This window comes from Staurois parvus, unplaced genomic scaffold (assembly GCF_062004578.1).
Source record: "Staurois parvus isolate SC_StPar_1 unplaced genomic scaffold, SC_StPar_1.0 ptg000059l, whole genome shotgun sequence".
In the NCBI taxonomy this organism is placed as follows: Eukaryota; Metazoa; Chordata; class Amphibia; order Anura; family Ranidae; genus Staurois; species Staurois parvus.
In genome coordinates, this window is record NW_028317855.1 from 15,803,352 (window position 1) to 15,830,283 (window position 26,932).

General features: G+C 40.6%; 1 protein-coding gene across 1 annotated transcript in view; it reads right to left on the minus strand.

The window, feature by feature from the left end:
• The window catches only part of HIVEP2 (HIVEP zinc finger 2), a 278,510-nt gene that overhangs the window by 197,903 nt on the left and 53,675 nt on the right, over positions 1-26,932 (minus strand). Inside the window, exon 2 of the mRNA XM_089668634.1 lies at positions 14,433-14,564. The gene's annotated coding sequence lies outside the window, so the exon portion shown is untranslated. The remainder of the gene's footprint in view (positions 1-14,432; positions 14,565-26,932) is intronic.

Consider the following 26,932-nt stretch of genomic DNA (forward strand, 5'->3'; position numbering starts at 1 on the left):
GTATGTATTTAAAAGGGCTTGTTCACACTTGTGGCAGCCCTTGCCACACCTCTGAAAAGTGATCATCTGCAGATCTATGCAATGCATACAAATCATGGCTGGTGGAAGGGGCCAGCAGGGTGCTGTACTTAGCTTTCTGGAAACATCACCTAGCCTGCAGTCCTTCCAAGAGCCCTTAGACCTTATACATGGAGCGTGATGGACCTTTGAGGAATTGAACAAATATCAAAATGCCTTGATGGCCAGCTGTCAGTACAGATTGGGTGCCTTTCCATGCAGACTGCCGTAGGTAACACTTACATGTAATGCTCAGCCTTCATGATTGAAAGAACTGAAATTCAATAAATGAAAGAAGTAGTAGGGCTGGGGAAAAAAGCACTAGATGATGTTGGACATGATCCAGCCAGGAAACGAGGCAGGCTCTATCTGGCTTGCTGCAACTTGTGAGAAGCTCTCAGTGTGCAGTGAAATCAGAGGAAGCAATTTCAGTAAAGGAAAGAAGGAAAGAAGCAATTACAAGTGTAAGACTAAAGGTAAGGCTGGAATTCAGCTGTAAGTGTTATGTTGTGGGAATTGGTGAGTTGTTATTATAGAGGGTATATACAGTAACTTAGTAAATCAATAAAAGATATTTGTATAACTTTGTTGTATTATTGATGGCAGAAGGCATTAAGAGGATATTTTTTAACTTTGAAAGTAAATCACCAAAACTCAGAAGGCTCAGTTTTACCAATGCAACTCTGCTTCCATGTCCCTCTTGTATTCTGAGTAAATTACCTCCTTCACTTGCTATTGTTATTAGCATGTTAAAAGAAAACTGAACACTGTAATCAAGTAATTACATGAGAAAAGTTTCAAGCAATGCAATCTCCAGTCCACCCTAAATACTATATGTCACCAGACAAACATGATTTACATACACATTTTGCAGTCCAAAATGCATTCATGCAGAAGACAATTATTCCATTACTGGACACAATCAGGTGTAAATGGGAGAAATTTATAGCTTCTGTTCTTTAAAGAAAAACTCCTTTGAGAGATATCTCTGGTCAAATCAATTACGTAAGATAACCCTAATACAAACTGTGAACACTCATCCTTTCAATAAAAACGACAATATTTTGGTGTTCAGCTGGCTATAGATGGATCAACTCTCGGCAGGTTTAGCAGGGATCAGTAAGATTCGATCCATTTATGGACAGCTGATTGTACCCAAGTCGATCCATTGTGTCATCACTCTCCCTCCCCTCCACCTCTTCCAATCAAAGAGCGACTTTTATTCAAGAGGGGTTGATTTACTAAAGCTGGAGAGTGCAAAATCTGGTGCAGCTCTGCATAGAAACCAATCAGCTTCAAGGCTTTAGGCCTCATGTACACATGAACTCAACTAGTTGTTGAACTCTCCTGGCTGCAGAAAACCGCTAAATGTGCAAAAATATGTGCAAACGCAGCTAAATGCTAGCCGCATTTAGCGCTTGGATGTTTATTCATTTGATTAGCCATTGTATTTTCCATTGACATGGATAAACGCCCAAGTGCTAAATGCGGCTAGCGTTTAGCCACATCTACATGTGTTTTTGCTGCGTTTAGCTGTTTTTGGCCAAAACGTTCCTTTCCTGAACGCAATTATTCTGCGTTTAGAAGAGACACGTATAACTGCCCCTAAACTCTGCTGCTCCTAAACTCTGGTAAAAGCCTATGTGTACATGAACACATAGGCTTTTATTAAGATGAGTTCAGGGGCTTTGAAAAAAAAATGCTAAAAGCTCCTAAACTCACATTTAGGAGCAGCAGTGTACATGAGGCCTAAAATTGTCAAAGCTTAAAGTAGAACTATAAGAATTTTTTTTCATTGTGGATAGAGCAAGGAAGGGTTCTAACCGCTGTCAGATTTTTTTAAGCCATCTGTTTCCCATTATGGAGATTTCCCTTCACTTTGTGTCCCATAGCCAAACAGGAAGTGAGAGGAAATCCCTGCAAATTAAGAGAATTCCTTGGGGACCCCCATGTCACCAGAATTAGTGTCCCCATTGGTAAATGTCCCCTCTATTACTTTTCTGGGGACAACCCAAAATTTAGGATTTTCTTTTACTTTCACTTTCGAATATAATGGTACACAGGACAAACTGAGATGGTGAATCTCCTTAATGGGGGCATAGACAGCAATATAAACTGATAGGTGAAGTTAGAAGCTGATTGGCTACCATGTACAGCTGCACCAGATATTGCACTCTCCAGTTTTAGCAAATCAACCCCTAGAAATTCTATGGCAGTGGTACCAAATGAACACCTCCTGGTGTTCAATGTGCAGAGGGACAGCCACTTGCACAGACCCCTGCAGAACCCAGAAGATCTCAGCTATTACTGTAAGGGCTTGTTCACACTTGGCTGTTTTACCAACGCTTGCCCCTATAGCGTTTGGCAAGCATTGGTCCGGCGTTTGCGGAGCGTTTTTAAACGCTCCGCAAACGCCGCATGCGCGGTTTAGCGGCGGTTGCTAGGCGTTTGCCGAGAGTTAAAAACGCCCCACAAACGCCTATAATGCCGTTTGAATGGTGTTACCGTTCCGCAAACGCCCCGCAACCGCGTCGCAACCGCACCGCAAATGCCAGCCGGGTGTTTGCGGAGCGGCACCATAGACTAGAATAGGAGGCTTCAACACCTCCTGACTCGGCCAGAGGCGTCCGTTTTGCCGCGACGCAACGTGACACGACGCAAACGCTCCCGTTAGAACAGCACCATGTGCTGTAATGTGCAGAATTGGCAGAGGCGTTTGGGAAGCGGTAAAAACGCTTTCCAAACGCCTCTCTGCCGCCTGCACACAACGCTAGTGTGAACGTAGCCTTATAGTGGCAACTACTACAATGGTTGTTAACTACCCCAGCAGCCCACCAGGTATGAAATATGCATACTTACATTGTGCCAAGCTGCACTAATGAAAGTACAGAATTAAAATCATCCTTGGAGTTCAGCTTTAAATCTTCAACTCAAATACACTTAGCATCATGTACTTTTAGATCCACGGTGTTGAAATAATAGGGATACTATAGAAAACCTAATTTTGATGATAAAAACTCCATACCTCACCTTTTATTTCTTACAAATATACATATACAGATATGAATAGATCAACCATATAGAAACACTGATATAAAAGAATTGTACGGGCAGCAATTGCTGACTGCCTTGTGAAAATTCTAGTTGCCTTAGTCTAGCTTATTGTACTTTCCAATTTACTGACCCTGAACTAGTATTCAGTCAGTAAAGTCAGAACTCCAACTTGTTTTAGGGTCTGTGATTGTGCAAGCATCAGGGCCAGAGCCAGATAGGCAAACAGCATTTTCTAAATAAGGTCAGCCATTGCAGCCTTTATGTTTCTCCTATGGCAGGTTTCCTTTAATGGAAACAGCACATTAAACTACAAAAATGTGCTCAAAGTAAGGCACAATATAGAGTGGAAATATGTGCTGTTATAAATAATTTTCTTGTGGCCATTATACAGAAAAGGGCACAGCAAACTACCATTTCCCATCCATTCATTTGTATTTTTCAATGCAAACAGCCTTCTTGTTTCCATGGAGCTAAACCTCTAGTGTTGTACGCCAGCAAGAAAACCAGTGTGAAAACCCCTACTTAGCTGCACATTGTGTCCACGCTTTCCTTTTTAAAATGCTTCATGATTATCTACATTCAGCCCTGTTTTTCCAAATCATTTTATTCATTTATTCACCCATTTCAAAATATGAAGGGTGATGACAACATCATCACAGTTTACCTTTAGTCAAAATAAAAAGCCTATTTGTAATATCTATCTTATCAAAGAACAAGGTTACCATATGGTTTCAAAATCAACAATTATTAATATTAATGACACTATCTGGGGCACATTTGTAATGGCAGACATATGTTTGCTGGAGAATTGCCCTTTGCGCATGGTGTTTCAGGAATACAGAAGATAAAAGAAAGACAGAGGAAGAAGGCCAAATGGTCCATCGAGTCTGCCCCTTTCTTAATTTTTTTTGTTTTAACCTTTTTATCTGAGAATAGACCTATGTTTGTCCCAAGCATGTTTAAGTTCACTTACTGTTGATTGGCTCACTATGTTTTAAAGTGTAATGAAAAAAACAAAAATGTATGCTTCAATCTTCGAATCTCACATGTTTGAACCTGTTTATGTATGTTTAGACCCCATGGTCTCTTTTCTGATTAGAGCCTTGAATAATTAACTGTGCATCACTAGGAGTGTCTAGGTCAGTGGTCGGCAAGCCGCGGCTCGCGAGCCACATGCGGCTCTTTACCCACTCTAATGCGGCTCTTCTGTGTGCCGGGCGCCTGCTCCCCTCCCTCCTCTCGGTCGGCCGCTCCCCTGCCTCCTCTCGGTTGGCCGCCCCAAAAGTCCGCGCGGACCTTTTAATCCGGCCCGCGGATGTGGCTGTCAGGATGTGTGTAGGCGGGGCAGCGTGCCGAACGTGAGGGGAGGGGAGCTAGGCTCCTCTCACAGTCCGCCCTGAAGACCCGAACGGCGCGGGAAGACAGCGAGAGGAACGCGCGGAGCAAAGGTAAGTGAATTGACACAGGGGACTTGGCTTACTAGAAGGGGGGGGGGGAATAGTACTGTGGGGGATGAAATACTATATGAGGGATGAAATACTATATGAGGGATGTATTACTATATGAGGGATGAAATACTATATGAGGGATGAATTACTATATGAGGGATGAAATACTATATGAGGGATGTATTACTATATGAGGGATGAAATACTATATGAGGGATGAATTACTATATGAGGGATGAATTACTATATGAGGGATGAAATACTATATGAGGGATGAAATACTATATGGGGGGATGAAATACTATATGGGGGGATGAAATACTATATGAGGGATGAATTACTATATGAGGGATGAAATACTATATGAGGGGATGAAATACTATATGAGGGATGAAATACTATATGAGGGATGAATTACTATATGAGGGATGAAATACTATATGGGGGGATGAAATACTATATGGGGGGATGAAATACTATATGAGGGATGAAATACTATATGAGGGATGAAATACTATATGAGGGATGAATTACTATATGGGGGATGAAATACTATACGAGGGATGAAATACTATACGGGGGATGAATTACTATGGGGGATGAATTACTATATGGGGGATGAATTACTATAGGGGGGATGAATTACTATATGGGGGATGAATTACTATATGGGGGATGAATTACTATGGGGGATGAATTACTATGGGGGATGAATTACGATGGGGGATGAATTACTATATGGGGGATGAATTACTATGGGGGATGAATTACTATATGGGAGATGTATTTTCAGTTTTAAAAATGTGGCTCTCAAAATAAATTTCAATCATGGTTTTGGCGAGATTTGGCTCAGTTGAAAAAAAAGGTTGCCCACCACTGGTCTAGGTAATTACTCTGTGCATTTGGACTACAGTTTATCTATTTGTTGTACTTTCTGAACCCAGGACACATGCTGAAAGAAAGAAATGAGGAGCATCTCATCAACAGAGTAGAAAGGAGTAACTAAGCTGAATGGGGTTCAGCATAGAAGGGTATTTGTGCTTACTACTCTATACTTTGTTATTTAAATTATTTGTTAAAGAGGAGCTTCACTCAAAAGGGGGAATTTCACTTTGAGGCCTTCTTCCCCTTTCCTCTTTACTTTTTTGGGGGGAGGGGGAGGGTGACTGGTTTTGACAAATACCTGCTCCCACTTCCATTTAGATCGCCTAGGTGATCCGAAGGGAAGTTCTCCTATCCCCCTGTCTTCTGGAACATGCTACAGTTCCCAGAAGACTGCGGCTCTCACATGCGCTGTGTGCACCCAGCTGAGAAGTCACAAGCTGTCACAGCCAGGTGCTCACAGTTGAGATGCTGGTGCCATGGACAGAACATCGATGGAAAGAATGGCGCGAGTGAGCACATCGTTGGATCCTGGGATAAGTGAGAGTCTGTTTATTAAAAGTCAGCAGCTACAGTTTTTGTAGCTGCTGACTTTTACTAAACACAAATATGATTGGAGCTCCTCTTTAAAGTGAGCCACGATAAAGCATCAATTTATTCTGAAAAAAGCAATGAAAGAACTTACAAAGAAGCCCACATTCACCTCAGTAGTTGTAGGCATAGTGGAAAGAATCATCCTCAAATGTTACAACAGAGGCACTGAAATCTTTGATCTTTACCTATTACTTTCTATTGCAACAGAATCTTGACAGCCTGCTAGTAAGTCTCCAACATAAGGTGTTAGACTTAAGAATCTTAGTTGTGATCTTTAAAGCGCAGCTCCACCCAAAAGGGGAAGTTCCGCTTTAAGGACTGCTCCCTCGCTCCCCATTAAGGATTGGCACCTTTGGGGGGTGGGGGGGAGCGGGTATCCGAATTTGACAGGTACCCGCTCCCTCTTCTGGTTCGATCGTCTAGGCAATTGGAAGTGGCAGGTGTCCTCCCTCCCTCCCTGTAGTCTTTTGGGACACGTGACAGGTTCCAGAACAGTACAGGACCATTCATGAAGCGCAGCGCTACTTGCGCATGCGCAGTTGGTACCCGGCTGTGTAACGCAAGCAGTCACAGCCAGGTGCCCACACTGAAGATGCCAGCCTCCTGGAATACAGGATGGCCGGTAAAACGGGCTGCAGGTGACACACCACAGGATCTAGGGACAGGTAAGTGGCTGTTTTTTAAAAGTCAGCAGCTACAGTTTTTGTAGCTGCTGACTTTTATTTTTTAACAGGGTAAGTGGAACTCCGCTTTAAGATATTTTAAAATAAATTACTTCACAATACAAGCAGCTAGAGAGGTCAGTGATGTCTTTAAATCACTGCACTGAAAGTTAAATCTGGGCACAGTTGCACTTTAAGGGACATAGCAATATCTGGATTTGGTCACATCCTCTTAACACAGGAAACAAAATGATTCTTACAAAGGAGGAAAGTGTGCACAAGACTGCCTCACCTAATGATTATAGCACTGTACATACGCATATAACTTACATGTACATGCGTAGAGAATACATACATTACCTAAGATTACCTAGGAGGAGGAGAAAGGTACAAACTAGTAAAGTACCTAGCACTCCTGCATGGGAACAAGTGAGAATTAAACTAAATTATTACAAAGCAATCCAGAAAAGCAGGAATAGTAAGATGGTAAGTAACGGCGTACAGGTTTCAGACATGACGGTCCCTAATCATAACAGGAATTTCAAAAGTCAACTTTCTAGCAGAAATACTTACACAAAGACAGCTTGGGTAGCAAAAAAATGTCTTTCACACATAATTATTGGGATTATCATACAGAAACATTTAAAAAAAAACAACAACAAAAAAAACAGGGTTACTGTGCATACCCTCTTTTTTCTAAATAAACACTCATCTGAAAAGGATGCCATCAAAGACTATTCACCACTGTGTATATAGCCTGACTACAAGTGCCCATTCCATGAACTAAATCAACAAGAACATAACAAGTGCAGGTGAGAAGAGGGTGACTTTTTACTTGAAAAGGTCATTTGGTCTATGTTGTACTTTGAAATGTCTGTCTGTTCACAATCTGCGTCATTGTAGGGTTGATTGCACCTGTAACTGTTCTGCAGGAATGACACCAAAGCTTACTTGTTCTATAACTGCCGCATACTATGTTGCAATAAGGAAATAAAGCTAAAGAAAATGACTAAAAAGAAAAGCAACTACACTTGATATGTCATAGTTCCACAATTACCATGTGTAGCCTTGGGTTTGTTGACTTGGTTTAGCATATACAGTGGGGCAAAAAAGTATTTAGTCAGCCACCAATTGTGCAAGTTCTCCCACTTAAAAAAATGAGAGAGGCCTGTAATTGGCATCATAGGTAGACCTCAACTATGAGAGACAATATGAGAAAAAAAATCCAGACAGACAATCACATTGGCTGATTTGGAAAGAATTTATTTGCAAATTATGGTGGAAAATAAGTATTTGGTCAATATCAAAAGTTCATCTCAATACTTTGTTATATATCCTTTGTTGGCAATGACAGAGGTCAAACGTTTCCTGGAAGTCTTCACAAGGTTGGCACACACTGTTGCTGGTATGTTGGCCCATTTCTCCATGCAGATCTCCTCTTGGTCCCAGCTCTCTGCAGGTCATTCACTAGGTCCCCCCGTGTGGTCCTGGGATTTTCGCTCACCGTTCTTGTGATCATTTTGACCCCACGGGGTGAGATATTGCGTGGAGCCCCAGATCGAGGGAGATTATCAGTGGTCTTGTATGTCTTCCATTTTCTAATTATTGCTCCCACAGTTGATTTGTTCACACCAAGCTGCTTGCCTATTGCAGATTCAGTCTTCCCAGCCTGGTGCAGGTCTACAATTTTGTTCTGGTGTCCTTCGACAGCTCTTTGGTCTTCACCGTAGTGGAGTTTGAAGTGTGACTGTTTGAGCTTGTGGACAGGTGTCTTTTATACTGATAACAAGTTCAAACAGGTGCCATTGATACAGGTAATGAGTGCAGGACAGAGGAGCCTCTTAAAGAAGAAGGTACAGGTCTGTGAGAGCCAGAAATCTTGCTTGTTTGTAGGTGACCAAATACTTATTTTCCACCATAATTTGCAAATAAATTCTTTCCAAATCAGCCAAATGTCCAAATGTGATTGTCTGGATTTTTTTTCTCATTTTGTCTCTCATAGTTGAAGTCTACCTATGATGCCAATTACAGGCCTCTCTCATCTTTTTAAGTGGAGAACTTGCACAATTGGTGGCTGACTAAATACTTTTTTGCCCCACTGTAGATACAGTATCTTTACTGTGAATGTATGCTAGTGACAGGCTGCATCATATACAGTATGTATTTTTTTATTTTGCATACAGTGTTACTTTTACAGCCCTGCAGATAAGGAGGTTAGTAACTGGAGACTGGATAAGATGTGGCACAGTAGGCTGCCTAAAAATACAAGAAAAGTGTTAGTCCACTGTCAATATTTTTTCTTTTCTTTATATAAGTATCATATTAGCCCACGACTCTCCCGTGACAGAGCTTCAAATAGAATACCCATATAAAATATTGCATGGCTGTTATTGTCCTGTATATAGCTACCATTAAGACTTCCTAAAATGCTTTAAACTCTTGCTAAATATATCCAGAGCAGCAATGAACATCTGGAAGATGAATCGCTATGTTAAAATATTCAAAATCATATATTTTCATGCAAATTGGAGTTACGAAGCCTAAAGTGGTATCAGAAGCAAAATTTTGTTCCTTAATATAGCTCAAGCAACAGCATATTGCAGAGGCTTGTACATTTCATAGACAACAAAAATGATAATATCGGAATTAAACAACACAGATCACTTTTATAAAGCTCATCTTTCCTGATGAAAGATTATTACTAATAATATAAGAATACAATGGATTTAATGTGGTCAAACAATGTAAAGTAGCCTGTCACATGAAGCCTAAGTTGCTCAGAAAGCAGCACCTCGTGTAAGTACATTGACCTCTGAGTCTTACAACCAGGGTTGCCAGGATGTCTAGTTTTAAGCAACTCTGCTGATCAAAGACACCTCTGAAAATCAAAGTACTTTTGAAGAATCAAATGTTTCTATTAGGAGCTTTGAACCAGAGATTGAATCAGTGCTGGACTACTTTTAAAGCTGGAGTTTAGGTACAGCTATTTCTACATAGTTACATAATTCCAGATTGGACCAATGTAAGTATGCCTGTGGGATCTCCACGAAACCTGGAAATCACTGTAGTAGGTACTGTTACTACAGTGATCTTAACTAGCTTGCGAGTTCTGTGCCAAGAGGCTGTCCTGCTGCATTGTGAACACAGGAGGTTGCTTGCTTGATACGGGCACCATTCAGGGAACACTTTGCATTTTCTTAATGAATGCCAAGCATTCTCTGATTGGAAGAAGTGGACAGGCGGGGTGGTCACGTGATGTCCTAATCTCCACCTCCTCCAATCAGAAAACACTTTGCATTCATTGAGAAAATGCAAAGTGTTTTTTGACAGATGAGCATGCCAGGCAAACAACTCCCTGTGTTCAGTAAGCAGCAGGGCAGCCACTTGGTACAAGACCTAGAAGGTAAAGGCAATCACTTGAGAAGCAGTGCTTCCTGATTTCCAGTTTTCATGGAGATCCTACAGGTATGGCACATACATACGTTGTACTTACATTGGTCCAAGCTGGACCAATGTAATTTTGTAAAATTTGCCATATCTACACCTCAGTTTTAAAGTGCATTTTACCCCAACAATTTGTATTCCTGATATGTGTCTGTTGTGCCACATACTTGTGCTAAAAGGTATCTTTTACTCTTGGTATCTCATCCTTTGTGTGAAATACCTGGTGATCCTACCAGTCCCTCTGCTTTCTTATTTCAAACTGACCACACTAGGCATGAGAGCACACCCATCCCAGTGTGGTCAGTTTTTTAGCTGTGCTGGGAGCACAGCCTGTCTGTCCTCCAATAATCAGACTTGTGCTGACAAGCCCCCCTGTACATCCATTCACTGGGCAGATCAGTGTATTGATCTTCTCTGTCTCTTGCTGTCACGCCCCCTGCAGACTCCACCCCATTCCCATCTCGCTAAGCCCCTTATGCAGCTGAGAAGTCATGTGATCACTTAAATAAGAAAGAAAAAAGGTATTTATAATTTTTTTTACATTTATACACAATGTTTTGCCCTACATTTTTGTTTTAAACTGAATGGCTTTTTTTTATAAAGTAAGGGTTTACTTTAAATTACATCTGGTACTGTCTTGGATACGTCAAGTCAGTCTCCACTGTAAATATGTAAATATATACAATTTTGTCTGCTTTTAAATGCAGTTGATGATCTCCCACAATGGACATTATACTTATTTATTTATCAAATAAATTGTGATGCTCTCTATGCACACGCTGTAATATATAAAATATACAGTATATTGCAATGGGGACAGGCTCAGTTGGCATTGGCAGTGCTAAACTATGCATGAGACAGGGACACTTGTCAAGAACATACACAGGAATGGTCCACAAGTTAGTCAACAAGGTAAATAAAACACCATGTCAATGCAAAAAGAATTTGTACAGTAAGCCCATAGCATAAAATAGACAAAGCATCTGCTTTTCTGAGTCACTAAACTTATGTCAGTTCCTATCAGGGTGCCCAAAACAGCACGTGCCCAGGGGCGGACTGACCATTTGGAAACTTGGGCACTGCCTGAGGACCCGGGGTCAGCAGGGGGCCCCATGAGATGCCCCTGGTACCTTTTTCATAAGCTTTTTTGAGTTTGGGCAAGGAAACAGGGGCCCCATGATCCCCTATTGCACGGGGGCTCCATGAGTTGTCAGTCCGCCCCTGCACGTGCCTTGAATACCAGACAACATTAGAGAAAGAGCCCCTAGGATAAGTCAGCTCAGATATAAAAGCACCTGTGGACAGCCTGTTAGTGAGGTCTGGCTACCAGGTAAGATATGGACCTAGGAATGGAGGCTTCATCCCACCCAAAAGCTCTACAAAGCCTCCAGGCTCCAGGAGCAGAATATATTAAGATTGTGAGAAAACCAAAGTGTTGACTTCTTTATAGCAGATACAAATCTTGGAGTCCCTTTAGCGAGTATAGGTGAGAAACCTAGGTGGCATATGTATAAACACACAATACTCAGTGAAGCTTCAATTACTATTAAAACCCATTTCACCAATTCCACATAGAAAAACGTGCTATTCCATCATTTACTACAAGTATATTACAGTAGCTCACAGGTATTTACAGTTAAAGCACCAATAGACTGCCAGTGCAACCATAAAATAAAATTGGCTCTACTACAAAGAGCAGCTGGAACTTTAATAGTTGATCGAGTGTATAAAAATTAAAAAAAAACAGAAACACAGGGCAGATGTAACTCCTGTTACTAGATCCTTTGATGTGGTGTGTCCATGTCTGATTGAGAGACATGATATCCCCCCCACCTCCATTAATGCATCCCAAATTGTCTCGGAAAGCTATAAAGGTGTAGGGGTTACAGGCTGAGGTCGGCCTACAGAGAACATTAACTCGACTGCCTCAGAAGCTCTTACAAGCTGTACAGACTTCTTAAGACCAATGCGGCTTCAAGGATTATTTACTAGAAGTTGACTCTAATAATAGATTTGTTAGCACGTTCATTTATAAAAGCTGAAGCTGCAGTGCCACTTTCTGAAGCTCCTTTGACAGATGGCAAACACCTTAGATTGGGGTAAACACCTATTTCTAAATGCGAAAAATGATCATTCACGAGCAATTATTTTATTAGCCACGCTGTTACAAAATGCAGGAACTCTGTATATTGTTTACATCAAAGTCAAATATTAACCAGCCAGTCTCCACTTAAACAGGAAAATGAAAAAAAAAATAATTTAAGTGTTACAAGAATTACCATGGAAGAAGATGGGACTTAAAGTAGATTTTTTTCTTTAACCTGTGGAGGTGCGCAAAAATAAAACACTTGTGAACATAAAAGTGCATGTGAAACATCCACACAAAAAATTGCACTTGAGAGTGTGTCTCTAGTCCACCTTACAAAGAAGTAGGACCTTCCCTGACCCCATGGGGCTCAAGGCTCCTGACAGGAGTAAGGCACACTCGTGGTCCAGCTATCCAAAAGGCCTGGTGGACCCCTCTCCTCATGGTCAGCCAAAGTCGAAGTACTAGGTGAGGGGTTTTCTCTCAAAGAGAGACCTCCAATTTTTGGGGAGGAAGGAACCTGATGACCACACAGCCTTCCCCTAGACTTCAGGGTAAGCCTGAGGACCCACACCGTCCATCCAAGTGAAAAGAAACACAGACAAAAGTGTGAGTAAAGTAGATCGGCAAGGCAATTTTTTTTCAAATTTTGGGTAGAAGAAGAGGAGTTAAAACCCCTGTCAGTATTGTTTCGCCCTCTGTGTCCCATTGGGGAGATTCCCTTCTCTGTCCCATAGCCCCAACAGGAAATTAGAGGAAACCTCTCTACAGTGAGGCCAAATCCCTGGTCTCCAGAACCAGCACCCCCATTGGAAGATTTCCCTTCTATTCCTGATCTGGTAGTCGTTCCAAATGTGGGATTTCCTTTCACAATTGTTTTAATGATAATGGTCACCAAGACAAATAGAAAGTTTGAACTGCCCCAACAGAGACACAGGCAGCGATGAAAATCAGACAGACTTTCTAATCCCTCTACATTCTATCCAGGAGTAAAAAGTTCAGTTATACTTTCAAAGTCTATTGAAGTCATTGGCATACATAATTTCAGTAGTACGTTTATTGTTAGTGCTCATGTATATAGCTTACTCTTCTATTATGAGCAAGAAGAGCTACACTACAGCTGCCGAATCCTTTGGGCACCATTCACATCTGTGTACCAGGATAATCTTGTGTGCCTTGCAGATCACAAAAGCATATTTCCTTATTGAAGTTGAACTGCAGTACCATTAAAGAATATGTAATCCCAACATTTAATATTCCTGATATGTGCCTGCTGAACTTGTATAAAAAAAGGTATCCTGTTCTCTTTGTATTGTTTCCTTTGTGTGAAATCCCTGGTGTTCCTGCCAGTCCCTCTGCTTTCCCATTACAACTGACCAGACTAAGCTCTCCTCCAATGATAAGATTTCTGCTCACACACCCCCTTGCACAGCCATTCACTGGGAAGTTCAGTGTCCTGTTGTTCCCCTTCCCCCCAACTCTCTGTTTGCAGCTGCATAAGGAGCTTAGAGGTAATGTGATCACTTATAAAACTTATAAAATATCTATACACAAATGTTTTGCCTTTCATTTCTATTTTAAAATGAACAAGTTGTTTTGCAAGATGAGAGTTTGCAATTACTTTAATTCTTAATGGCACTTGTTAAAAAGACATGCATTTTAGTAAACCAGAATGTATGGTAACAAAGTACAGTTCATTCTGGTGCGCTGCATTTAAAAACACTTTGGGGATACTTTAATGCATTTGAATGAGCTACCCCATTACAGAGCACCATGTCATGCGTAAAATGCATATTAATGCGCATACACTAGGTGTGAACAAAGCCCTCAAATCTAAAAGAAACGCTTGTCAGTATGTGCTCCACATACTTAACCTGTACAGATGATTCTTCACAATTCTGCATAAAATTTCACCTGCACGCTAAAACGTATAATATACTGTATATCTATATAACGTATATAACCAAAATAAACTTTTTGCGGCCATGTTGTTAGCGCTTATTTTAATTGCTTCTAGCCCTCCAGCTGCTGTCACTACAGCTCCTATGAAGACCATTCATTCATGTCACTAAAGGCTGGAGTATCAATGATTGCTCATCTCTGTGAAAATACAAATACCTACAATCCTTTTCTATTTTCAGAACACTGCCTTAGCAGTGCTAATTATAACTCAGATTAAATCTGATTTCGCCAAAAGGTACTTACAGGTTTAGTTGCCGTCTTCTTTAGTCTCAGAGTTCCCAAGCAGGCAACTAATCTTGCGGGTCATGTCACAGCAGCATGTAGAGGTGATGTCTGGGGCAGCCTTGCTTATATTTCCATGAAGCGCACGAGCATCTAGAAGAGAAACATATGTTGGTAACTTTTTAAGTACATAACACAGGAACACAAACATAGCCCTTGTGTGCTTTTGTCCTACTAAAATGAGCAACTGTAAACCTGTGTTCACACCTCTGCAGAGTGTATTCCTTGTGATTTTTTTAATCGGTTTACAGCTGTTTTACAGTTTTATTACAGTTGTTTTAGTCGTATTTGAGGCGTTTTTCAGACATATTACAAGTGTTTTTACAAGCATTTTGCACATGGGTTAAGCTTCAGTTTGTTTCCTGAGCTGAGTAAGAGGAGGGGAGCAGTTCTATAGGAGAAGAGTCGCTCACGTGTAAAAATGTGTTCAAAAACACAAGTTTTGCGCATTTACAGGCGCTCCCATTGAGGTCTATGGGACTGAAAATGTTCAATAAAAAAAGCTCATGTACTTTACTGAGTGTAGGCCCTAGAACGTAGGGCAACTGAGTGTACAAGTTGAACAGGGACAATAAGAAGTAAGGGGATTCTGAACGTAGTCAGGTGTAGGGGAACATGATGAAAAATGCTCAAATATGAATGGGAGCTAAAGCGTATCTAAACTGACCATACCACTAGGTGCAAATAAAGGATACAAAGCCTTAAAGTGGTTCTAAAGGTAGAAGGGTTTTTTTTTTAACCTTAATGCATTAAGGTAAAAGATCTTCTGGGTGCAGCTCCCTTCTCAGTTCTCACAGGAACCCCATCTTGATTCAGTGATGTGCCGCGGCTCTCCCGGGTTTCTCTCCTCATTGTCTCACACAGCAGTGTGTGTCATTGGCTCCTGTCGCTGTAAAACACAGCCGATGAGGACAGAGAAGGGGGTGGGGTGGGGGAGCTCTCTGTGTGTGAATGGACAGTGTCCATTCACAGGAGCGTGGCTCATGAGCGAGCCTGCTCAAGTGTCCCCACACCAGGAGGCTTGCTATTGGGGGCATTCGGCAGGGGGGAGAAGCCAGGACCGCCAGCACGGGACCCAAAAAGAAGGGGACCGGGAAACCATTGCACAGAGCAGATATGTATAATGGTTTTTTTTTTAATTACAGCTTTTAGTCCTCATGCACACTGGACATTTTTACAGCGGCTGTTTTTGGCTTTTGATGTTTTTTTCTACAGCTAGTAAACCCCCCAGCATGTTATCCTATGTGCCTATGCACACATAGACTGTAATCAACATTTTTTGGAAGGGACGTTTTTTGGCTGGAAAAAAACCCCAGAACTAGTGGGTTTCTAGAGGAGATTTTTAGCTGTAAAAACGCTCTAACACTGAAAAATGTAGTAAAAAGCCGCAAACCGGCGTTTTTGGACTTTTTTTGACCAAAAACCCCTGCTAAAAACCACTAAAAACGCAAATGCTGAAAAACGTGGCAAAACGCCGCTAAATGCTAATACAAAAACGCTAAACGCGTGTGCATGGAGCCTCAGAATCACTTTAGAAAAGCAAACTAATTCAGCTAAAACTGAAATATATTAAAGAAAAGAAACATCTCAGGCATGGCATATTTTTACATAGTTACTTTAGTGCAGCTTGGACCAAGTTAATTATGTATATACTATCAAAATGGTGGCCATTTGCACACAGACACCGACTCCCTGTTGTATAAATGTGAATGACATGTGTAAAAGATGGCTTAAGCTCCTGTTCTCCACCTGAAGAGAAAAGATGAATTATTCACTTTTCATGGCTTATGCACAGAGGCCCATAGCTGGCTGATGCCCCTGGAAGCATGAAATCTTTGAAGGAGACCTTGCTACCTCAGTGATTTCCCTTTGTTGCAGGGTCCCATGCTGAGCAGCTGGCCTGATACATCTGGAATACAGTTGGCTGCTCAGCACTAGTGCCATTCACAGAATACTTAGCATTTTCTGTAAGAATGCAAATCAGTCTCTGATTGGATGAGGTGGAGAGTGTGATGTCATCACCCCACCTCTCAAGCTCATCCATTCAGAGAGTGCTTTGCATTCACTCAGAAAAAGCTAAGTGCTGAGCAGCCAGCTGTATTCATAATGGGCAGCACAGTGGCTAAATGGTTAGTACTTCCGCCTGGCAGTACTAGGGTCGTTGGTTTGAATCCCAGCCACGGCACCACCTGCCTGGAGTTTGCATGTTCTCCCTGTGCCTGCGTGGGTTTCCTCCGGGTACTCCAGTTTCCTCCCACACTCCAAAGATATGCTGGCAGGTGAATTGGATCCTGTCTAAATTGGCCCTAATATGTGTGTATGTATCAATGTAAGTTAGGGACCTTAGATTGTACACCCCTTAAGGGTTAGGGACTGATGTGAATGTACAATATATATGTGAAGTGCTGTGTAAATTGACGGTGCTATATAAGTACCTGAAATAAATTAGTAAATAAATAATGTATCAGACCGGCCACTCTTCACGGGACACAGAAACAAGGGGAGATCACAGAAGTAGCAGGGTCTAGTTCAGTGATTTCAGGGGCATCTCATTGTAACTATACAAAGTTCCAAAAATGCAACTATGCAAAAACATGCCTGGAATTCATCTTCACATTTTTGTTTTTGGTTTTAATCATTGTGACACTTGCATGTCTTGTGAGCCTAAAAAGTGTCTTTTACCAATCAGAGTGGCATGCTATGTAAACATAAGAACAATATAAAAAGCTGCGTAACTATACGCTCATAACTTTGAAATGACAACAGACAGACATTTGTTGATTTTTTTTTTCAGCATACTGTAAGTATATGATAACTTACTGCATTGCAAATGTTGCTGCGTCTAACAAAATCCAGTTTAACACATCCGGGCAAATGCTTAGATTGCCTTCAAACATAAAGGTAACAAGATCTGTCCAAAAGTAAGAGTGGAAGCCAACGGAAGCGAGGGGAGTGCCCTGACAGCTCACATTTACCATGGCCTCATGTTCCCTTGTGTTGATTCAAGGTTATGTAATGGATTAGGGATTTTCCAGTCATTGCCCCTTGGATGAAGCAATAAAGATACTGCAGATAATGACACCATTGTTTTCAAGCAAAGCACATTCCACTCAGAATAACCGCACTTCTCTCATAAAAAGGACATCTTGGCGTTTAGTATAAGCAACCTCTTCAACAGCCTGGCGACCTGGTTCACATTTCCTTTTGCAGGACGTTCGGATTCAGACTGTGGACTGACACGGGAGTGCCACCTGCACATATTATAGACAGCTAGTCATTCAAAGAGAGGAAAACGGAAAGGCCCGGTTAAGAGAAGGCATACTTTACCTCATTCCTCTTGTGGATACGTTTGACATTTTACATAACACTGAATGTGTCAGCAAAATACAGCAACAAGGTTTGTTTCTCATATACTCATTCATCATTAGATTACTATCTACCTCGTAAATAGTGTTTTTACTTCCATTAGGCCTCTTGCACATGGACTATTACTTTATGATGTTTAGGCCTAGTTCCCATCTAGTTCCCTTCATTTGAAGGGACTGCCGTGCCTGTGTTTCCTGCAACGAAAAGGTCCCTACACCTTTTTTAACTGCTTGCCCACCTGACGATTTACCCCCCTTCCTGACCAGGCCATTTTTTGCGTTACGGCGCTACGTTACTTTAACTGACGATTGTGCAGCCATCCACCCAAATAGAATTTACGTCCTTTTTATCCCACGAATTGAGCTTTCTTTTGGTGGTATTTGTTTGCCTGTGTGTTTTTTATTTTTTGGACTATAAAAAAAAAGAACGACAATTTTGAGAAAAAAACAATATTTGTGTCTTTTTGCAATTAAACATATCAAGTGAAAAAATTTTAAAAAATCAAATTTCGTCATAAATTTTGGTCAAAATGTATTCTGCTACCTGTCTTTGCTAAAAAAAATCCCAATACGTGTAGATTAATTGGTTTACGTGAAAGTTATAGCGTTTACAAATGGCGGTATAGATACTGGATTTTTTTTTTACTAGTAATGGCGACGATCAGTGACTTATATCGAGACTGCAGCGGACATTCTGACACTGGGGGGAACTAACAATGACACCAATACAGTGATCAATGCTAAAAAAAAAGTATTGACACTGTACTAATGGCACTGGCAGAAAGGGGTTAACACGAGCGGCGATCAAAGGGTTAACTGTGTGCTGGGAGTGTTTTACTAGGGGGCGGTGTATTGGTGCTTCACTGTAAGCACACTGCTTTGAATGGCTGTGCTGTGTGTCTGGATGCAGAGCAGTGTACCCGAGCCGACAGGGAGGAGAACTGTTAGTAAACAAAGCAGCCCTCCTCACCATCGGAGGTGTTGAGTAATCACCGGGCGCCGCCGGGTAATCACCGACCAGGACCCGGTGGTTGACAGCCTCGACCGTGAATGGCGGCTCGGGTAGGGCGCGTGCAAGGCTATATATACACGATTTTGTGCACCCCTGCTGCCCTGTAGCAGTATATCTGCTATAGGGCGGTGGGAAAGTGATTAAAACGCAACTGCATGGAAATCGCATGGGCTGCTGTGCCTGCATTTCCTGTAGGAAAAAGGTCCCTACACCTTTTTTAAAAAGTGATGGAAATGGCATGGGACTTTTGCACCACGTGATTCCATGTTTGGGAAACCGGCCCACATTTTCAGTGTGTGAGGTGCCACTAAAAGTTAATGGCACCCCCACATGCTTTCTTTTATTGCATTTTTTGTGGGACTGCATGTGGGTGCGATTTAAACGGACTCCCGCACCTGCAAATATGTGAACATTGCACGCAGGATCTTGCTGCCAGAAAGAAACACAAGTTCTGTTCTGTAAAGACCTCACACACGTACAGAGGCATAACAAGAGCATGCATATATATGCCTAAAAATCTTTTTCATCCTATTCTAGCTGCCAGTGTTAAAATATAAATGTATACGTTCATATGTATCTGCATACTTAAACATGCATGTAAAATGGTATACTCATTTATAAAGTTTTCTAGTTTACAGCTCTCTATATTTCAGATCATTATGCAGCTGTGTGCATTGCCCCACACAGAACAATGCGCTTGAGTTCAGATCTGTAAAAAAAAAATGTTACACAACTACAGACACAGCATTTTTATCACTCATGTGCAAAAGGCCTAAGGCTTTGTTTACTAAAAAATTGTGTTTCTTACTTAGGTGTAAGTTGATATAAGTTTTTGCGCTTTTTATTATCATTTTTTTTATATATATTGTTGTCCAATATATTGGGTTTTTATAATATTTTTATTGTTTTTAGAATGATATAATTCATTTTTAAGAGTTTATCCTTTGTTGGAAAGCAATTGTTGAATATAATAATGTTATTATGAATGTTAAGGCTAGAGTCCCCTTTTATATTTTGAGGCATTCCCTTTAGCTCTGGCTCTCTCTGAGTGCCCTTATATGTCTGTCTTCCCCGCTAACCCAATCAGGTCTGACGAAGAAGCGGAAGCTTCGAAACACGTTACAGCCCACTTTATGAAAAGTGACGTCTCCTTGGTGTCATCACTTCTCTTGCAAAGCCATCTTGCGTTCCACGCTGGTTCCAGTGGCGTTTGGCCACTCATCACTGCTTCCCTCCTGGACTTGTACAACAGCAGGCCACGGAACATCAGCTGGATCGCCTTGGAGAACCTCCTGAGATGGTTTTACATGCCCATTCTATCTGCTCAATAGTGAGTTTTCAATTTGCTATAGTGCAATAAACAGAATTGTCCCATACTTCACTTAGTCTGGTGGCCATCTGTGTTTTCTTTGCTAAGGCTTTGTTTACACTTGTGGTTGGGGAAAAGTAAAAAAACAAGGTTTAGCTGCTTTTTAGCAGCCCCGCAACCGCTCCCCTTTAAACCGAAAAACAAAGGCATACACATGCTGCAGCACAGTAAAAATGATCTATTGCCCATCGAATGCAATCCATTCAATTGAATGGAGCCGCCACTGCAAATGCGCTGCAACCACATGCAAAGCAAGTGATAGGGATGCAGAGTGGAAGTGGATGCGGGTACCTGTTAGAAATAGGTAAAAAAAAAAAAACTTCCAATATAGACAGAGAAAGAGGTTAGGGAAGAGGAGGATTAGTGGAACTTCCCTTTTCAAGTGATGTTCCACTTTAAGTAATTAACTACCAAATTATATAAGGAAGTATAAGTGATCAAAAGGAGAACAGCTGATCTTTAAACCATTGAGGGCAGCAGAGAAGGAGCGAGAGGACCACATGCGGCCCATAAAACACCAGACTTACATGCCTGCCATAAGGTATACGCTCTCCGGCCACTTTATTAGGTACACCTGTCAAATTACTTGGTAACACAAATTGCTAAGCAGCCAATCACATGGCAGTAACTCAATGCATTTAGGCATCTAGACGTGGCAAGGATGACTTGCTGGAATCTAAAACGAGCATCAGAACGGGGAAGAAAGGGGATTTAAGTGACTTTGAACGAGGCATGGTTGTTGGTGCCTGACGGGTTGGTCTGAGTATTTCAAAAACTGCTGACCTACTGGGATTTTCATACGCAACCATCTCTAGGGTTTACAGAGAATGGTCCGAAAAAGAGAAAAAAAACAGTGAGCTGCAGCTGTGTGGACGGAAATACCTTCTTGATATCAGATGTCCGAGGAGAATGGGCAGATTGGTTCAAGATGATAGAAAGATAGCAGTAAATCAAATAACCACTCGTTACAACCAAGGTATGCAGAATACCATCTCTGAACACACAACACGTCAAACCTTGAAGCCGAAGGGCTACAGCAGTAGAAGACCACACCGTGTACCACTCCTGACAGCTAAGAACAGGAAACGGAGACTACAATTTGCACAGGCTCACCAAATTTGGACAATAGAAGATTGGAAAAACGTTGCCTGGTCTGATGAGTCTGGATTTTAGCTGCGATATTTAGATGGTAGGGTCAGAATTTGGTGTAAACAACGTGAAAGCATGGATCCATCCTGCCTTGTATCAACCGTTCATGGATATGCAGCTGACAAATCTGCAGCAACTGCGTGATGATATCATGTCAATATGGACCAAAATCTCTGAAGAATGTTTCAAACACCGTGTTGAATCTATGCCATGAAGAATTAAGGCAGTTCTGAAGGCAAAAGGGGGTCCAACCTGGTACTAGTAAAGTGTACCTAATAAAGTGGCTGGTGAGTGCATATAACAAAGAGGAAACTCTTTCCGAGTAGAAACTTGCATTAAAAAATACTAATATTATTTTAGTAGAAACACTGAAAGCACCTAATTCTCTCATTACAAAAAATTCAGTGCTTGACCGGCTTTGCCTGCAGTTCAGTGGGATACACTGTGCCCAAAGAAACCGCGCACAATACAAAGGAAGTCAAACACTGCCTCTAGACTGCCATGTGTGTTGCTCAATAAAAGTCAATGGGATTTTGCTGACCTGTGTTCCAGGCGCATGTCAAACACAGAAAAACTGCCAGTCAACATGAGCCCTTACTTATTTTTATTGGAGATGTTTGTAATGACAGGTATGGTAAATGCAAACAAAACTGTAATAATTAGGTTAGACCTATAAAACTTTACAATAAAATATATAATATATGACATAGATCAACTCCACAAGAAATAACATTTTTTTCCAGGTATTCACCATTAATAAATAATGTCCTAGTGGAGTTTGGGATTAAAGGAAAGTAACGTTTTAGAATCATATTGCTGTGAGTTAAAGTCTGCTATATATTTGCCTAAAGTGTATTTTAAGTATGAAAACAAATCATTTAGCCATGCAACCATTTCTTCATTAAGCCAGGCGGAGTTTAGTTTAGCTAAAGCCTATGGACCTAGAAGACAAATATAAGGCCATTCAGAAGCCAAGCAACATTTGAATGAATGCTCCTCTAGTGGACTGTTCCTCCATGTCCTCACATCCAATGCAGGGCTATAGTCCCTACAGTGGTTTTCATGGTGTCATGGACCACATACCAGAGTGCATGAGAGAAAAGGCTGTAGGGTGTGGGCTATTAGTGCAAAGGAGCCTGTAGGAACAGAGGATCAGGTAAGTAAAACTGTACCCAGTCCTCTAGGCATAAACAAGCAATTAACTGTTTCTGTGCAGGTGCAGCCACACTGCAAGAGATGGCTTTTGGCTTTCTCAAGAGTTTAGTTTTAACATCTTAAAATAATTCCATTTACATAACATAAGTCAATTTTATTAAATGTTTTTCATAATCCTTTATTACTTCCACCATCTTTAAATCAGAAAAGTGGATGCGTATCACCATTTGGCCAATACCATGACTATAAAACTAAGGTCTGGGTCTGTCTGTTTCCTTAAATTGGTACCATTCTGTTAAAATAAAAACAACTGCATTCTACTTAGAAAATAACAGAATAGTTTAAACCCAAAACAAATTATCCATTTTTATTGGCTAGAAACATTCTGTAGATGAAATTTATGATGCTCCAAACAATAGACTGGCTATATGAATTAGAATTATGTAATATATTTCAGTTCTATTTAACAAACAGCACTACAGGCCAGAGCCACCTGAGCCGTTCTGATGGATCATACTGCCGCAAAGTAAACATGAAAGTCTGCTTGAGCTATTTGCTGTGGACAATATACCATACAGATTAGACACCAATAGCTTTGCTAAGTCAAATGTATTTCCAATGGCCATCTCATCAAGCAGCTATTCTTCTTAAAGCTGCTCATGTAACAAGATAAAAGATGCCAAGTGCCACAGCTCTAATCACTGTTGCAGTATGGTATTTCAAGAAAGATTAGTGCTAAGTATTAATGAGAAGGTTACTTGGCAGAAAAATATCTGATTATTATTATTATTAGATGAGCAAACATCAAGAAAAAGGGAGGGAGTACGTTCAATCCCACATTACAAACACAGTCACAAATTACAGTCACTGCAGTACAAGTACAAGATGTACAGAAGGAATTTACTGGGAGAAATGGAATGCAACAACAAACTAGACAACTACAGAACCTAAAAAGAATATTTAATTCAAACCTGTAAGACAAAATATTAGAAATTAATAGTGCTGGATTACTGCAACTGGTAAAAGGGCTCAGAGACTATGTGACAACCTCTGGGGTATAAGGACAGCCACACTCCTCCATACCACATGTAGTCCCCACTGACTGACCAACCTCATCTGTCCAACAGGAAGAAGGGGGCTACTCGGTATCATCCAAAAATTTAAATACTTTATTGGCTACATAATAAAACCCAATGGAAGGGCAGGCTTACATGTTTTGGCTGGAAAGCCTTAAGTCATAGCATGAAGTCAAAAACAGGTAAGCCCGCCCTTCTATTGGATTTCATTATGTAGCTAACAGTGTATTTACATTTTTGGATAATACCGAGTAGACAGCTTCTTCCTGTTGGACAGATGATGTAGGGCGTGAGGTTCCCTCAGTCTGAGCACCAATGGTCCAGTCTTAACAATCTGGATGGTTGAGCACTGTTTTTCTTGTGTATGTTGTTGTGCTGACTGACCAACCTATCACCAAGTTTCATGACGGCTGAGAGAGTACCTAAACCTATGCAAATGCATGCTTCCATGAAGTAGATCATTACATAAGATCATCCAGGAGTCCTGGAGGAACATTGTGGACAACTGCAGAAATTATACAAGTATTCCTGACTCTTATGGTTAATAGCATAAAGAAACATTTCTAGCTAATATCATGTCATTAAGAACTACAGGCCTAAAGCCAAGTAATAGCCATGGTCACTGCTGGGAAAGTATGTACATTTCAGCAGACAGAAATCAGTTTTTTTGTTTCTCATTTGGTTTAGCTCTTTCAATATTTTCTGCCCAACATAAGACATGGGCCTGATTTTTGAAAGCTTCCTTGCATCATTCTGCCTTGCCACTGGATAGGACCCATCTCTAGTACAGGCAAGATCTGGTACAGCAGAAGTTTCATGCATTCTTGCAAGTGCTAATATATTAATACCAAAAGGACAGCAGTCTTCAATGCTATTTAACTACAATAAGTGAAACTTGCTACTGATGTTTGTACGTATTACGGAACACATTTGCTGGGAAAATGTCTTCAGATTAATCCAAAACATACATCCACTATTCTACGTGGAGCACACAGCTTCCCTATTATTACCCATCAAGCAGTACTATACAGCACCTTCTTCCTCTATTCATAGCTCTTAGAAGCCATGGATGCATAAACTCTAAAGAAGGAAGAGGGTTAATTAAGCAGCAAATGCCTGAAATTTAACCATCTGGTAAACCTACAGCTGGTAAATCTAGCTATTAAAACTACAGAGGAGTGCCAACAATGTTTCTATTAAAGCAGGAACTTCATCATCTCAATTAACTATTTTTAATCTTTATGCTACTAGCATTAGTAAATAGATAGGAAAGTATATTACATTTGCTTTTTTCAAACTTTTTTCTTCAGTTATTTCCTGGTTTCCAGGCCTAGGCAAATGATGTCATACATTTCAGGAGTCTTCAAGAGGGGAGGAGAGAAGGGGGGTCTTTCTTGGCTAAGGACACCCTTCTGCCTGCATGAGCTAAGGCCAGACGGATTCCAGAAAGTAAATGCTACATTAAACATCTGCCTTTACTCAAGATGGTCAAGGCCAGAAATGCTAGGAGGTGTTTTTCAAAGTGGTTTCTAAACAAAAAAGCATGGAGACATGGATGGATGAAAGAATTTGCTTTGAATAATAAAAGTGAATTAAATAGCTTTTTTGGTTAGTGGTGTTCAGATGCAATGTAGGTCCACTTTATGATAAAATAAAGCCCACCAAAATCTGATGGTAAATGGAAGCAAGATTTGGAATCAGCCTTTGAATATAAAGATAATATTAACATAAGTAATCATAATTGATTGCTTTTACACACATCTACATTACCCGTTGTCCATTGATACCAACAGATTAAATTAGGTAAAATTAGAAAACTATAGTTTGAAATATTTTAACAATTATTTCATTTACACCAATGTTTAAAAAATGAAGAAACTGGAAGCTTTTTTTTCTTGTCTTAGTCTGAGAACATTTGACTACGAGCCTAAAACTATTTAATAAACACGGGAAGTCAAATACTTAGTTTTGACATTGTTCCAAAGAAATCATGCAAAATGTATTTAACTATAAAATAGCAAAATCAATATTAGCAGATGTAGACGAGAACAGCGAAATCACTGGTCTGGCAAATGCCCGCCAAATATACAAGCCTGTGTCCTTGGACTACAGCAGCGTGAAGGAAACTAGTATATTACAATGCTTCAGTTATCAGGTATGAGAGCTGAGTGTGGGCAGTTTTCGACCAGAGGGTCCTAGTGCTGAGAACTAGTGCAAATAGTGCAGTTGGCCATCATTTTATTTCCCACACTAAAGAACCCCTTTTTACTTAGCAGTTCCCTACCTGAGCAAACTACTGAACTGAAATAAACCTATAGAACATAACCTCACTAGTAATTCTTAACAATTAACGAGAGCCTTTTACAATTTACCCCAAAAAACCTGACCACTAAAATGAGCCATTAACACTTAACCTCACCGTTAACATTAACCCTTACAACAAACTTAACCCCTCCAAACCTTAACCCTTAACCAAGCCCTTAACGCTCAGCCCCACAACCTAAGCTGTGAACACTTAGCCCCCCAACACTAACCCAAACATATAACAAAACCTAACCCCTAAACTAAGACCTAATGCTAAACCCTATTCTACTGCACAGTCACCTCATCCTGCACGGAAAGCCCCTAAGCTGACAACAAGTAGTCCCATGACAATCCTGGCAAAAGAAGAAGCTGCTATGAGTAAACCACACTCTAACACATTTGAAGAAAGCCATTTAACACTGGTAACAGTTAAAATATTTTAGAAAAGTCTGAACAAGTAAGTATAGATTGTGCCAGGCAAATAAACAGTGTGGGTAATGTAAAACATCAAAAAAATAATCAGCAATTTTCAATATCCCAGTGTCTTCTGTTCCTAAATGTTACCCCATAGGAATATATGTTACACTTTTCTGTAAATTTTATATGGGAATTAAGGCAATTATCAATGAGGCCAAAGAAAAATGGAAAAAATAGGCCCCTGATTAACTTTAAAACCAATGAGGCAATAAAGCATTGCCTTTTAGATTCTCATTTCCAGGGGTACAACCTCAAATTGCTGGGCTCTAATGAAGAAGAGGTGAAAACTACAGCATGATTACACTTGCTGATTGTGCTGCGTAAAAAAAAAAATGAAGGGATTTTATCTAGTTTATCTGACCAATGGCACATTGGTGACTTTTCATGTAGTCAACAAGCACACTTTTTTTTAGACATGTAATGCTATTTTTGTTTATCAACATGGTTACTATGTACAATTTTGGAGCAACAAGCACATATAGCAAAGGGTATTTTAAAACAGCATAATCCTACTCACTGATATCAGTAGAAAAAGAAGAGAGAAGAAATGGAAT